This window comes from Simochromis diagramma, unplaced genomic scaffold, assembly GCF_900408965.1.
Source record: "Simochromis diagramma unplaced genomic scaffold, fSimDia1.1 OVJJ01000457.1, whole genome shotgun sequence".
Taxonomy (NCBI): Eukaryota; Metazoa; Chordata; class Actinopteri; order Cichliformes; family Cichlidae; genus Simochromis; species Simochromis diagramma.
In genome coordinates, this window is record NW_024387277.1 from 229657 (window position 1) to 242616 (window position 12960).

Sequence of the window (12960 nt, forward strand, 5' to 3'; positions counted from 1 at the left end):
AACATCACTAATGTCACATAACTTTGCCGACATGTGGCCAACAGTAATGTTTTAATTTTCTTCGTTATTAAACATTCACACATAAATAAGTGACATCATATTCAGTACTTTTTTTTTATTATTTTTTTTATTATTAGTAAAATTAACATACAAACAAAATGCACCATATATTACACAGTCAGAGAATAGACATTCCTTACATATTAGCAACTTTTATACATAGGAAAAAGAAAATATAAAGATGGGGTCACATAATTTAACAGATTATTAACTCACTAAATCAAAATCTTCCACAAAGGAAACAAAAAAAGCAGCCTTTTTCTTCTTAACCAAAGTCAAAGATTTAACCAACAGGTTTAAGTCGTTTTTCCAGTAAGCTAGTGTTGGTTTGGTCTTAAAAAAAAAAAACGACATTTATGTATAAATTGCTTGCACAAGATTAATAACACACTAACACCATAATTAGCTTTCTTTTCTTTCAAAAACACTCCAAACATTATCATATTTAAGGTAAATGGGGTAATTTGAATCCCACTGGAATAAAGTCAGGTATGAAAATCCAACCAAAATATTTGTATAAAATTGCACAAAAAGAATAGATGGTCCAAATCCTCCTCTTCTGTTTCACAAAATACACAATTACCCGTTTCTATTTTGAATCTATCACCAAGGAGTCTATTTGTCGGGTAAATTTTATTCAAAATTTTAAATTGGACTTCTTTCCCTTTAGGAGGGATAGGGAAGGTGATATAATCAGTTCTTATTTTTTCAATTTCTTCCCTTTGGAAATCTTTTAATATGTAATTACGTCTAAGTAAATTTGGAGAATAAAGACTCCTTAATGAAGATCTAAGAAACTTATTATTGCATTTAACATCACAAAACTGAATACCATCTATATATAATTGCCTTAGCTTGGGGGAGATGTCAGAATATATTATATCATTTACAACTATGTTTTTAAGTGACAATGGAATGGATTTTATAACCCGATTAAATTTACTTTTAGAAAATTGGATATTAAATTTTTGGCAAAAATCTTGATGTCCTAGAACATGTCCTTCCTCATCTACAAAATGGGCAATTGCCCAAACACCCTTTGATAACCAATCTTGAATAAAAATAGATTTTCTGTTCCTCAGTATATATCTATTGTTCCAAATTGGGCTATTATGTGGAACGGTACGGATCGGGTAGACCCGATTTGTACGGTCTGACTTTGCACATGCCCAGTAATGATCGGGGAGTTATTTTTCGTTTTTGTCCACATTATATTGAAATGTTTCATTATTGGAAGCGTTTTAAGAGATACTTATCATTCTTAACATCTTAACAGATACTCTGACCCGTAACTATCGTAAAACACTTCGACCGGAAGTAGACACCTTTCGCGCATGCAGGGTACTGATCGGGTTTCCGGTAAGGATTGGGTAGTGACACGCTTGATATTTGGGGAAATCGACGGCGCATTTGGAGTACGTATTTGAAGTACACTTCGAATTGGGACAGCCGTCGACGCGTGACGGTGACGTAATCGCACTTAAAATGCGTACTTCAAGCGTGCAGACCCTGAATTGGGACACAGCCAACCTGACAAAGAACAGAGGAAGACAGAGGACTGAAATACACAGATGGGTAACGAGGGAAGCACCTGGGAGACACAGCTGACACAAATTATCACAACACCACAGGGAAAAGTAAAACTAACACACTGAACAGGGAAACACTAGACCTTTTCAAAATAAAACAGGAAACATGGAGAGACGTAGACATGACAACCAAACTTGACAATAGGACAAGGAACACACAGACATGAATTACACGACAGACTGGGGGAACGGGTAGGTACTGTTAAATCCTCCCAATTCTTTCGATCTTTGGGCTGAAGGAAGGACAATACTCGGTGTATAAATGCTCAATCAACAATCTTTTATTTCATACAATTCAACACTTTATGAGCATAAACCATCCGGATGGGGAGACATGCATGCAGAGGGACACAGAAAATCTCAAACTGGGCAAGGGTTACTCAAGCTCTTATAGCCTCTAGTGGCCCCGACCTAGTCGTAAAAGCCTAAACATCCACATTCTTTCTCTCGCACGGCGCCTAAGTTATGACCTTGGCTTCCTGTGCAGTATGTTCTGTTCTTTTCTAATCAGACTAATAAGGCGATGACTCTCTGAAAACAGTATTTCTTATACCTCAGCAGTATAATGCATCATAAAACAATATCATTCATTCACCATAAATCAGCAGTCTAATGTAATACAAATCAGTTTAATAAGTGTAATAGTTATCACCTTCTTCTAATTCAGGAGAATAATGCAAACTAAAACTACATAATAATTTCACAATCTTTAATTAGGGGTATAACATGGCATAAGATAATATAATAATCTCACAGAACACAGGGAGAAGAACGTGGGAACAGATAAGGGACACGAGAGGGAAGCACACGGGGAACCTACATAGACAAGGAGATCACACATGATGAACAGGAAGAGACTCATGCAGGCCGAGACGCCGATGAAACATAAATTAGAATAACACTTTGAACCATCAGATTTGGATAAATAGGTTCAATGCTTAGTTATTAGGCAATAACTAAGCAGTGCCATGAACGGTGCAGATACAATAGCTACATATCCGCTAATTAGTGCTAAGCAACAGAGACGTTGCACCATGTCGAGCCCTGGTGCTGTCCAACTCTTCATACTGGAGACTCTTTCTTGGATATCTGCCACTGTGATGGTTACTGGACCCTGTTCAGGGAGGTTGCTATGGTCTGCCCTCAGATCCACTAGCCACTGAGCATTGCCGTTATGGGTTGCGTCCTTCTCCCATATGCTCTTCCAGTATTGCTGGGAACAGCTAAGATACTGCGCAGGACCCTCAAGCTCCCAGGCCTCTGGTAGAGGACCCGAGCTTGAAGGATAAACCGCCCGCAGGGGCGTGCTGGGTGTTTTTATAATATATATATCATGTACAGATACAGATCGATATTTCGTATATGTACAATATATATATTATATGTATTATGTACACATATATAAATATAAATATATATATATATTACAGCAGTGAGCTTGAACTCTGTGTCAAAGATTCAAGTTCAGTATTTATCTTTCCTATCACCTTAAATCTTCACTCAAATACTAAGGACCTTTGACAGTGTATTTACAGATTATTATATAAGAGACAAATATGTTCGTTTAATATTTTGGGCATTACTAAATTTGGCTCAATGCTTTACATATATGTGTAAAAAAGACAATGTCTGAGCTGTGATAACTGTTTCTGATAGAATGAGAGTAGACTGATATATGACAATAGTTCCTTTATTGGTTGAGAAAATCAGACCATGTCATAACTGCTTTAAGGTCATACAGAATAGATATCAGAGGCCTTAAACAGGCTCACTTCTGCTAAATGGGTCAACTGGGCAGAAAGTATACAAACACATAACATCCTTATAGAATATGATGTAACACTATAGATCAACTTACCTCAGAATATATAAAGCATATAAACAATTACAGCAATATGATGCAACAAACACAGCAGTACTACTAATCCAAAATACTCAAAGCTTCATAGAACTGAAACAAACATTTATTTTTAGCTCCATCCTGCTGCTGATACAAACTTTAGGTTTCTGAATATTAAACTTGTTGCTGCCTTTCATAGTGTGTAACTTGAAGGCCCTGAGTACTTTCTCCCACACTGAAAACACTGGGATGATAAAATTATTTGAACATTACCTAATAAGACTGATTCAGGACAGACAATTAGTTATTTTAAACTTTCCTAGCAGTCCTTCACAAACAGGGAACAGTCTGTCTATTCTCTCCATCTGTCAGCTGCTGCTGGCTCTTCCTCCTCCTCTTCCGCACACACTGCTGAGTTTGTCGTGGTGGATCATCAGGGGTGCAAAGCCTCACAGATGATGTGCAGCAGTGGGTCCTCAGTCTGTCCTCACTCTGGACACTTGCAGTTGTCACACATGGAAATCAAGTGTGTGATAAGCTGCAGGATTCAAACACAAGTGTAACTTATAAATACATGTTCATACTTTTATTCAACAGTCAGAGAGAAAGAAAAAGAGAGAGAGTGCAGGACAGACAGACAGGTGACAGTCTCAGGTGTGCACACTGCTACAAAACAGCACCAGAGAAGCAGGATTTAGTGTTTGTGTTATTACGAGTGCTAAACAAGAAGAGTTCCCAGATGGTACAGTGGACACACGTGTGACTCCTGTGATTAAAGCATCTTTCTTTAAGCTTAACGAGTGAACCGTCAGCTCATTCAAACACACGTTAAAGTCCGTTTGGCTCGACACCACCGAACAGAGGCAGCAATATAACATTAACAGTGCAGTGAATCCTGCTTGTGCCGTGATATTCAGGACTGCAAACCGAGCAGCATCACTGACTTTCAGCCTGTTGTGTTTGTGGATATATGACTGACTTTAATTATCCATAAAATCATCACATTCTCTGTAAGATTAAGGTCGACTATATATATTTTTTGAAGTAGAGGCTTTAAAACCAAGTTAATGCTGAAAGTACAAACATCACTAATGTCACATAACTTTGCCGACATGTGGCCAACAGTAATGTTTTAATTTTCTTCGTTATTAAACATTCACACATAAATAAGTGACATCATATTCAGTACTTTTTATTTTTATTATTTTTTTTTATTATTAGTAAAATTAACATACAAACAAAATGCACCATATATTACACAGTCAGAGAATAGACATTCCTTACATATTAGCAACTTTTATACATAGGAAAAAGAAAATATAAAGATGGGGTCACATAATTTAACAGATTATTAACTCACTAAATCAAAATCTTCCACAAAGGAAACAAAAAAAGCAGCCTTTTTCTTCTTAACCAAAGTCAAAGATTTAACCAACAGGTTTTAAGTCGTTTTTCCAGTAAGCTAGTGTTGGTTTGGTCTTAAAAAAAAAACGACATTTATGTATAAATTGCTTGCACAAGATTAATAACACACTAACACCATAATTAGCTTTCTTTTCTTTCAAAAACACTCCAAACATTATCATATTTAAGGTAAATGGGGTAATTTGAATCCCACTGGAATAAAGTCAGGTATGAAAATCCAACCAAAATATTTGTATAAAATTGCACAAAAAGAATAGATGGTCCAAATCCTCCTCTTCTGTTTCACAAAATACACAATTACCCGTTTCTATTTTGAATCTATCACCAAGGAGTCTATTTGTCGGGTAAATTTTATTCAAAATTTTAAATTGGACTTCTTTCCCTTTAGGAGGGATAGGGAAGGTGATATAATCAGTTCTTATTTTTTCAATTTCTTCCCTTTGGAAATCTTTTAATATGTAATTACGTCTAAGTAAATTTGGAGAATAAAGACTCCTTAATGAAGATCTAAGAAAACTTATTATTGCATTTAACATCACAAAACTGAATACCATCTATATATAATTGCCTTAGCTTGGGGGAGATGTCAGAATATATTATATCATTTACAACTATGTTTTTAAGTGACAATGGAATGGATTTTATAACCCGATTAAATTTACTTTTAGAAAATTGGATATTAAATTTTTGGCAAAAATCTTGATGTCCTAGAACATGTCCTTCCTCATCTACAAAATGGGCAATTGCCCAAACACCCTTTGATAACCAATCTTGAATAAAAATAGATTTTCTGTTCCTCAGTATATATCTATTGTTCCAAATTGGGCTATTATGTGGAACGGTACGGATCGGGTAGACCCGATTTGTACGGTCTGACTTTGCACATGCCCAGTAATGATCGGGGAGTTATTTTTCGTTTTTGTCCACATTATATTGAAATGTTTCATTATTGGAAGCGTTTTAAGAGATACTTATCATTCTTAACATCTTAACAGATACTCTGACCCGTAACTATCGTAAAACACTTCGACCGGAAGTAGACACCTTTCGCGCATGCAGGGTACTGATCGGGTTTCCGGTAAGGATTGGGTAGTGACACGCTTGATATTTGGGGAAATCGACGGCGCATTTGGAGTACGTATTTGAAGTACACTTTGAATTGGGACAGCCGTCGACGCGTGACGGTGACGTAATCGCACTTAAAATGCGTACTTCAAGCGTGCAGACCCTGAATTGGGACACAGCCAACCTGACAAAGAACAGAGGAAGACAGAGGACTGAAATACACAGATGGGTAACGAGGGAAGCACCTGGGAGACACAGCTGACACAAATTATCACAACACCACAGGGAAAAGTAAAACTAACACACTGAACAGGGAAACACTAGACCTTTTCAAAATAAAACAGGAAACATGGAGAGACGTAGACATGACAACCAAACTTGACAATAGGACAAGGAACACACAGACATGAATTACACGACAGACTGGGGGAACAGGTAGGTACTGTTAAATCCTCCCAATTCTTTCGATCTTTGGGCTGAAGGAAGGACAATACTCGGTGTATAAATGCTCAATCAACAATCTTTTATTTCATACAATTCAACACTTTATGAGCATAAACCATCCGGATGGGGAGACATGCATGCAGAGGGACACAGAAAATCTCAAATAAGTAATAATAAAAAATAAGTAATTAATAAGTGTAATAGTTATCACCTTCTTCTAATTCAGGAGAATAATGCAAACTAAAACTACATAATAATTTCACAATCTTTAATTAGGGGTATAACATGGCATAAGATAATATAATAATCTCACAGAACACAGGGAGAAGAACGTGGGAACAGATAGGGACACGAGAGGGAAGCACACGGGGAACCTACATAGACAAGGAGATCACACATGATGAACAGGAAGAGACTCATGCAGGCCGAGACGCCGATGAAACATAAATTAGAATAACACTTTGAACCATCAGATTTGGATAAATAGGTTCAATGCTTAGTTATTAGGCAATAACTAAGCAGTGCCATGAACGGTGCAGATACAATAGCTACATATCCGCTAATTAGTGCTAAGCAACAGAGACGTTTTACTGCAAAACAGTACTGATGAGGTGGTGAGGCATTTCTCCAAAGACAGCACTGTCACTGTGATCACGACCTGATGTAGTTAACTCAGTTCTGTTTTCTTATCCTTCCCAATTAAAGTGTGTGTAATCCTAGCTATGGTGGCTGCTAAGGGACAAATATGTTTCAGTCAACCCGGAGAGATCAAAAACACTAAATTTAGACACACCTCATAACGTCGTCGTAGCTGGCCAGCGTGTTTGCATTACTGCTCGAGTTTTTTCCTGTCAGTCGAAGGCTCTCGGTGAGAAGCATCCATGTCTATTTACTGTGTAAAACTTGGTGAACGGAGCCCAGAACAGGCTGAATCAGAGAAGCTCACTTTTGACTGATGGCAGCCATGCTGAGGTGAGTTGTTGAAGATGACTACGTCAGAACTGGGAAATTCAGTTCCCAGTCAGAAGTGTTTTTGTGGGATGCCCCCTCGACTTGGTTTTCCCACTTGGAAAGTCAGCGCAGCCCTGCATACCCAGAGTTCACGATCCAAGATGGCGGCACAGAACGTAAACAGCAGTAAAACTGTAAACAATCTGCTGCTGTTGTGTGTTTGTGACTCGTTAAATAAGCTATACAGAGAGCTCCGAGCAGGCTGTCCATGAATGTGCTGCAGGAGTGTTTGTATAAATAAGAATTGCTCAGCTTTGCCAGTGACACCTGAATGACTCTACCTTGCTAAGATCCAAAACAAATCCTGTTTGATTCATTTTCTGTTGATTCCAGGGTCTCTGGAAAGTGTTGGTAAGTGCTGCTGTATTTGAGCATGAACCTTAAAAAGGCGGTTAATGCTATAAAATCCTCCAATGTGGCTGAATTACAGCAACTCTGCAGAGACGAATGCGCCAAAATTCCTCCACAGCCAAAGACAAAACGCTTGACTGATAAGTTATTAGGATGAGAGGGAATCACTTTTTCACACGGGGCACTGTAGGTTTGGATATTTCCCCCTTCATAATAAACACCTTCATTTAGGAACTGCATTTTGTGTTCACTTGTGTCATCATCATGATCATCTGAAACATTTACGTGTCACAAACATACAAAACAAATAGTAACTCAGGGCTTTTTCAGCCCACTGTATGTGGTTAGGGACCGGCCACATACACAGCACGTGATTAGTCTGAGATGTCCTTCCACTGTATTACAGTTTTTTCTGAATGCTTAAACCCTAACTGTGATCCCTGTAGCACAATTTCTAAAACTATTCAGACTTATAGCAAAACCACTCACTGAGTTTGCAAAACTAAAAGCACAAAAACTGCTTTGCACTCAGTTTGCAATTTTGTAACACACACTTTGCAAAACTGTAGGCACAATTCACTGCACAACACCCAATTACCAAATTTCCAACACACTCCTAGCAAAAGTATACACATGTATGGCTATCATTAACACTAATTTGCCAACTGTCTGGCACACTTTCACATGTGAAAAGCTGTTTTAGATAATTAGTCCACTTTGCAATCAGCCTAAGCACTATAAACAGGCCACAGGTAAGCTGTCTATGTGGAGTACAATGGAAGGAGCAGTAAGAGTGAGAAGAGTGAGAATCAGAGGAGGCCGAGGGAGAGGACGTGGAGGTGAAGAAGTTGGAGGAAGAGGACGTGGAGGAGCAAGAAGAGGACGGGAAGGGGAAAGAGGAAGGGTAAGAAGAGTAAGAAACAGAATAACTGATGACACCAGAGCTACAATAGTGGACCATGTCATCAACCACGGGATGACCCTGAGGGAAGCTGGCCAACGTGTTCAGCCTAAACTGAGCCGCTACACTGTGGCAAGCATCATTAGGACATTTCGAAATGAGAATCGGTAAGTACTTTGTAGCACTGCCATACTCTAATGGGAAACACAACAGTACCATACATGCAAAAATACTGAAATTGTTACTTTACAGAATTGCTAGACATCCAGATGTTGGGACAGAGGCAGAATGTTCACTCCAGAGCAAGAGACCCATATAGTGAACATGGTGATTGCCAATAATGCAATAAGACTGCGTGAAATACAGCAGCGCATAATTGATAATGACACCATCTTTCAAAATATACACAGTGCAAGCATTTCTACACTAAGTCGTGTACTTGCGCGCCACAGAATAAGAATGAAGCAAATTTACAGAGTTCCTTTTGAGAGAAACACAGAACGTGTAAAGCAACTGCGATATGACTATGTGCAGGTAAGCTAGTGTCATTGGTTCTGAATTTGGAAGTGCATACTGTAGTGCTGTGCATGGGCCTGATGTGTTGCATTTGTTTTGTCTTGTCCAGAGAGTGGTGGAACTAGAAGCAGATGCAATGGGACGTGAGCTACTTTTTGTAGATGAGGCCGGTTTTACAGTTTTTTCTGAATGCTTAAACCCTAACTGTGATTCCTGTAGCACAATCTCTAAAACTATTCAGACTTATAGCAAAACCACTCACTGAGTTTGCAAAACTAAAAGCACAAAAACTGCTTTGCACTCAGTTTGCAATTTTGTAACACACACTTTGCAAAACTGTAGGCACAATTCACTGCACAACACCCAATTACCAAATTTCCAACACACTCCTAGCAAAAGTATACACATGTATGGCTATCATTAACACTATTTTGCCAACTGTCTGGCACACTTTCACATGTGAAAACTTTTTTAGATAATTAGTTCACTTTGCAATCAGCCTAAGCACTATAATACAGGTAAGCTGTGTGTGCGGAGTACAATGGAGGGAGCAGAAAGAGTGAGAAGTAGAGGAGGCCGAGGAAGAGGACGTGGAGGTGAAGAAGTAGGATGAAGAGGATGACAAGGACAAGGAGGAGCAAGAGGAAGACGAGGAGGGGGGAGAGGAAGATGAGGAGGGGGGAGAGGAAGGGTAGGAAGAGTAAGAAATAGAATTGCTGATGACATCAGAGCTACAATAGTGGACCATGTAATCAACCGTGGAATGACCCTGAGGGAAGCTGGCCAACGGGTCCAGCCTAACTCGAGCCGCTACACTGTAGCAGGCATCATAAGGACATTTTGAAATGAGAATCGGTTAGTACAGTCACTTCGCACAAAGATTTGTAGCACTGCCATATGCCAATGAGAAACACACCAATACCATTGATGTAAAAATACTGAAATTGTTACTTTACAGAATTGCTAGATGACCAGATGCTGGGGGCAGAGGAAGCATGTTCACTGCAGACCGAGTAACCCATATAGTCATTATGGCGATTGCAAATAATCCTATACTTGGAAATAAACACTTGTGTTTGTTTTGATGTGTTTGAATAAACACCAGTACTTGAAGTTTGGATCCCTCTATGCTTATGGATCTATGACAGAAGTATGAGCTCAAACTGACATAGCCTACCTTGTGCACAGAGAAAGCAAAAGCCAGATGTGTTTTGTATTCATACCATCAGTGTGCAGTTGGCGCATTGTGTGCTTAGTAGATGATGGCTTGTGTGTACTGTTTGATACGGAAACACCATTTTTACGAAGGTGTGAAGAGTTAATCTAGCTGTGTTTGCTTTTGCAAGAGAACTACAATGTTTTGATTATTGGGTGACAGGTTTTCTTATTTGTGTGAAGAGTTTTGCAAAATTAGCCAATAGTTACAAAAAATGTGCTTAAGCAATCAGAAAAAACTGTAACCTCAGTAAAACCAGGAGACGTGGCAGGAACATTATTGGACACCGTGCCATCATCAATGTCCCAGGACAACGTGGTGGTAACATAACCATGTGTGCAGCTATAAGCCAAAATGGTGTTGTTCACCATCATGCAACCATAGGCCCATACAACACTGCACACATTATTGCATTCCTGGACACCTTGCATGACATGCTCACTGTTCAGAGACCAGAGCAGACCCGATATGTCATCATATGGGACAATGTTAGTTTCCATAGGGCTGCTTTGGTCCGCAACTGGTTTACAGACCATCCATCCTTCATGGCACTCAACCTCCCTCCATACTCTCCATTCTTGAATCCCATCGAGGAGTTCTTCTCTGCCTGGCGCTGGAAAGTGTATGACCGTCATCCTCATCAACAGGTAGCCCTTTTACAGGCAATGGAGGAGGCATGTGGAGATATTGACCAGGCATCATGTCAGGCCTGGATACGGCATTCAAGGAGATATTTTCCCCGGTGCCTTGGACTGGAGGATATCGCATGCGATGTGGACGAAATTTTGTGGCCAGACCCAGAAAGACGACATGATGTAGGCTGATTGTCTTTTTTTTCCCTTTTATTTGTGGAATTCCTATTTTGTGTTCTGACTTTGTCTTGGTTTTGATGAGTGTGAATAAACACCAATACTTGACGTTTGGATCCTTGTATGTTTACATGACACTATGAGAAAGGTGTGACCTCAAATTGACATCTGTACACAGAGAAAGCAAAAGCCAGATGTGTTTTGTATTCATACCATCAGTGTGCAGTTGGCGCATTGTGTGCTTAGTAGATGACGGCTTGTGTGTACTGTTTGATACGAAAACACCATTTTTACAAAGGTGTGAAGGGTTAATCTAGCTGTGTTCGCTTTTGCAAGAGAACTAAAATGTTTTGATAATTGGGTGACAGGTTTTTTTATTTGTCTGTAGAGTTTTGCAAAATTAGCCAATAGTTACAAAAAATGTGCTTAAGCAATCAGAAAAAACTGTAAATATGTTGGAGGGAACGTGGTGGCTTTCACAAACCACAAACTCACTCCTATATATAATTATTAGATGTAATTAGTTTGTTGGAAGATGTAACTACATACTATTTTATGTACAGCATCCTTTTTTCTATTAACTGACCTCAAAAAATACTCAAGTAAACCGTAAAGTTGTTACATTGTATTTATATATATATTTATATTTGTGATGTCAGATATGAATGGGAGACAGAGTTGTCTTCAGGTCTGATCAAACATTTCCAAGTCTCTGCTTGAGCTCTACTACAACATAATGAAATCATTAATCAATCCGTTGTGTTTCACCGACATTCGTTTCATTCATCAGCCGCGTGCACACCTGTGAAGTTGTTCTTTGTACCTCATTTGACTCAGACTTTAATCTAACAGCTACTCGTTCAAGAAGCATCTAAAGAAGTAGTGTCTGTCTTTTAATCTGCTGCTCATACTTCTCCCATATGAAATATGAAGTGCTGAGCTCTCATTATCTCCTCATCATTTCAAATGTTGATTTTTCTCCTTTACCATGTAAAAAAAAAACCTCTGTTTCTAAAATGTTGACTTTTCACGAGCTAAAAATAGCCTCGCTCGCTTTCAGCTTGACTGCCAGCCTTTTCTTCAAAAGAAATAAAGATGAGGATGTTGGGACTCGTGTAATTTATATCATGTTTCAAATTAAACTTGTCACATAAATATGCAGAGATGCCATAACGAGAGCTCTCACTCTGTTCCAGGACAGGGCAACGCAGTTGATATGAATGATAAGCAGAAGAAAAACATCAATGCCTGTGGTCTAGCTCTGATTGTGTTTCCCACAATCAGTTTGTTTTGTGTAAACTGGGAGTTTGGTGTGAAGGGAAGAGCAGAGAGCTCAGGTCTCCGTCTATCTGCAGAGCCCAGCCTTAATTACACACACCAGTACAAGTGCCGCTGAGCTGTCTCGTTAACAAAGAATATCTCCTTTCCGGAAAACACCTCAAATGGAGATCTGAGGAGGAGGAGGAGGAGAGGAAGGAAAAAAGGAAAATGAGATGACATAAGAGCATCGCGTCAGAGCTAATCTCTATTTATCTCGCTATCACACATCAGTATGTCTTCCCAGCGCTGGTTTTTGATTGGTCATCAGATGGCATACCAGCCGGCTCTTGCAGTGAAAAACGATCAGGGTCGGGTCGAGTGTTAACTCCAGTCGTGACTCATCACTAATTGCTGCATCTTACAAGTCATCTGTGTGAAATAAGAGTGTGATTAATGAGCATCATTACTCGAGT

At 39.1% G+C, this 12960-nt stretch overlaps 1 long non-coding RNA gene across 1 annotated transcript; it reads left to right on the plus strand.

Annotated features, from left to right (window-relative positions):
- Positions 1-1341: 1341 nt before the first annotated feature.
- LOC120715705 lies at positions 1342-5984 on the plus strand. Its single transcript, XR_005691722.1, has 3 exons — positions 1342-1357; positions 3906-3908; positions 5821-5984. It is a non-coding gene; the product is annotated as an uncharacterized LOC120715705 (long non-coding RNA).
- Positions 5985-12960: the final 6976 nt, after the last annotated feature.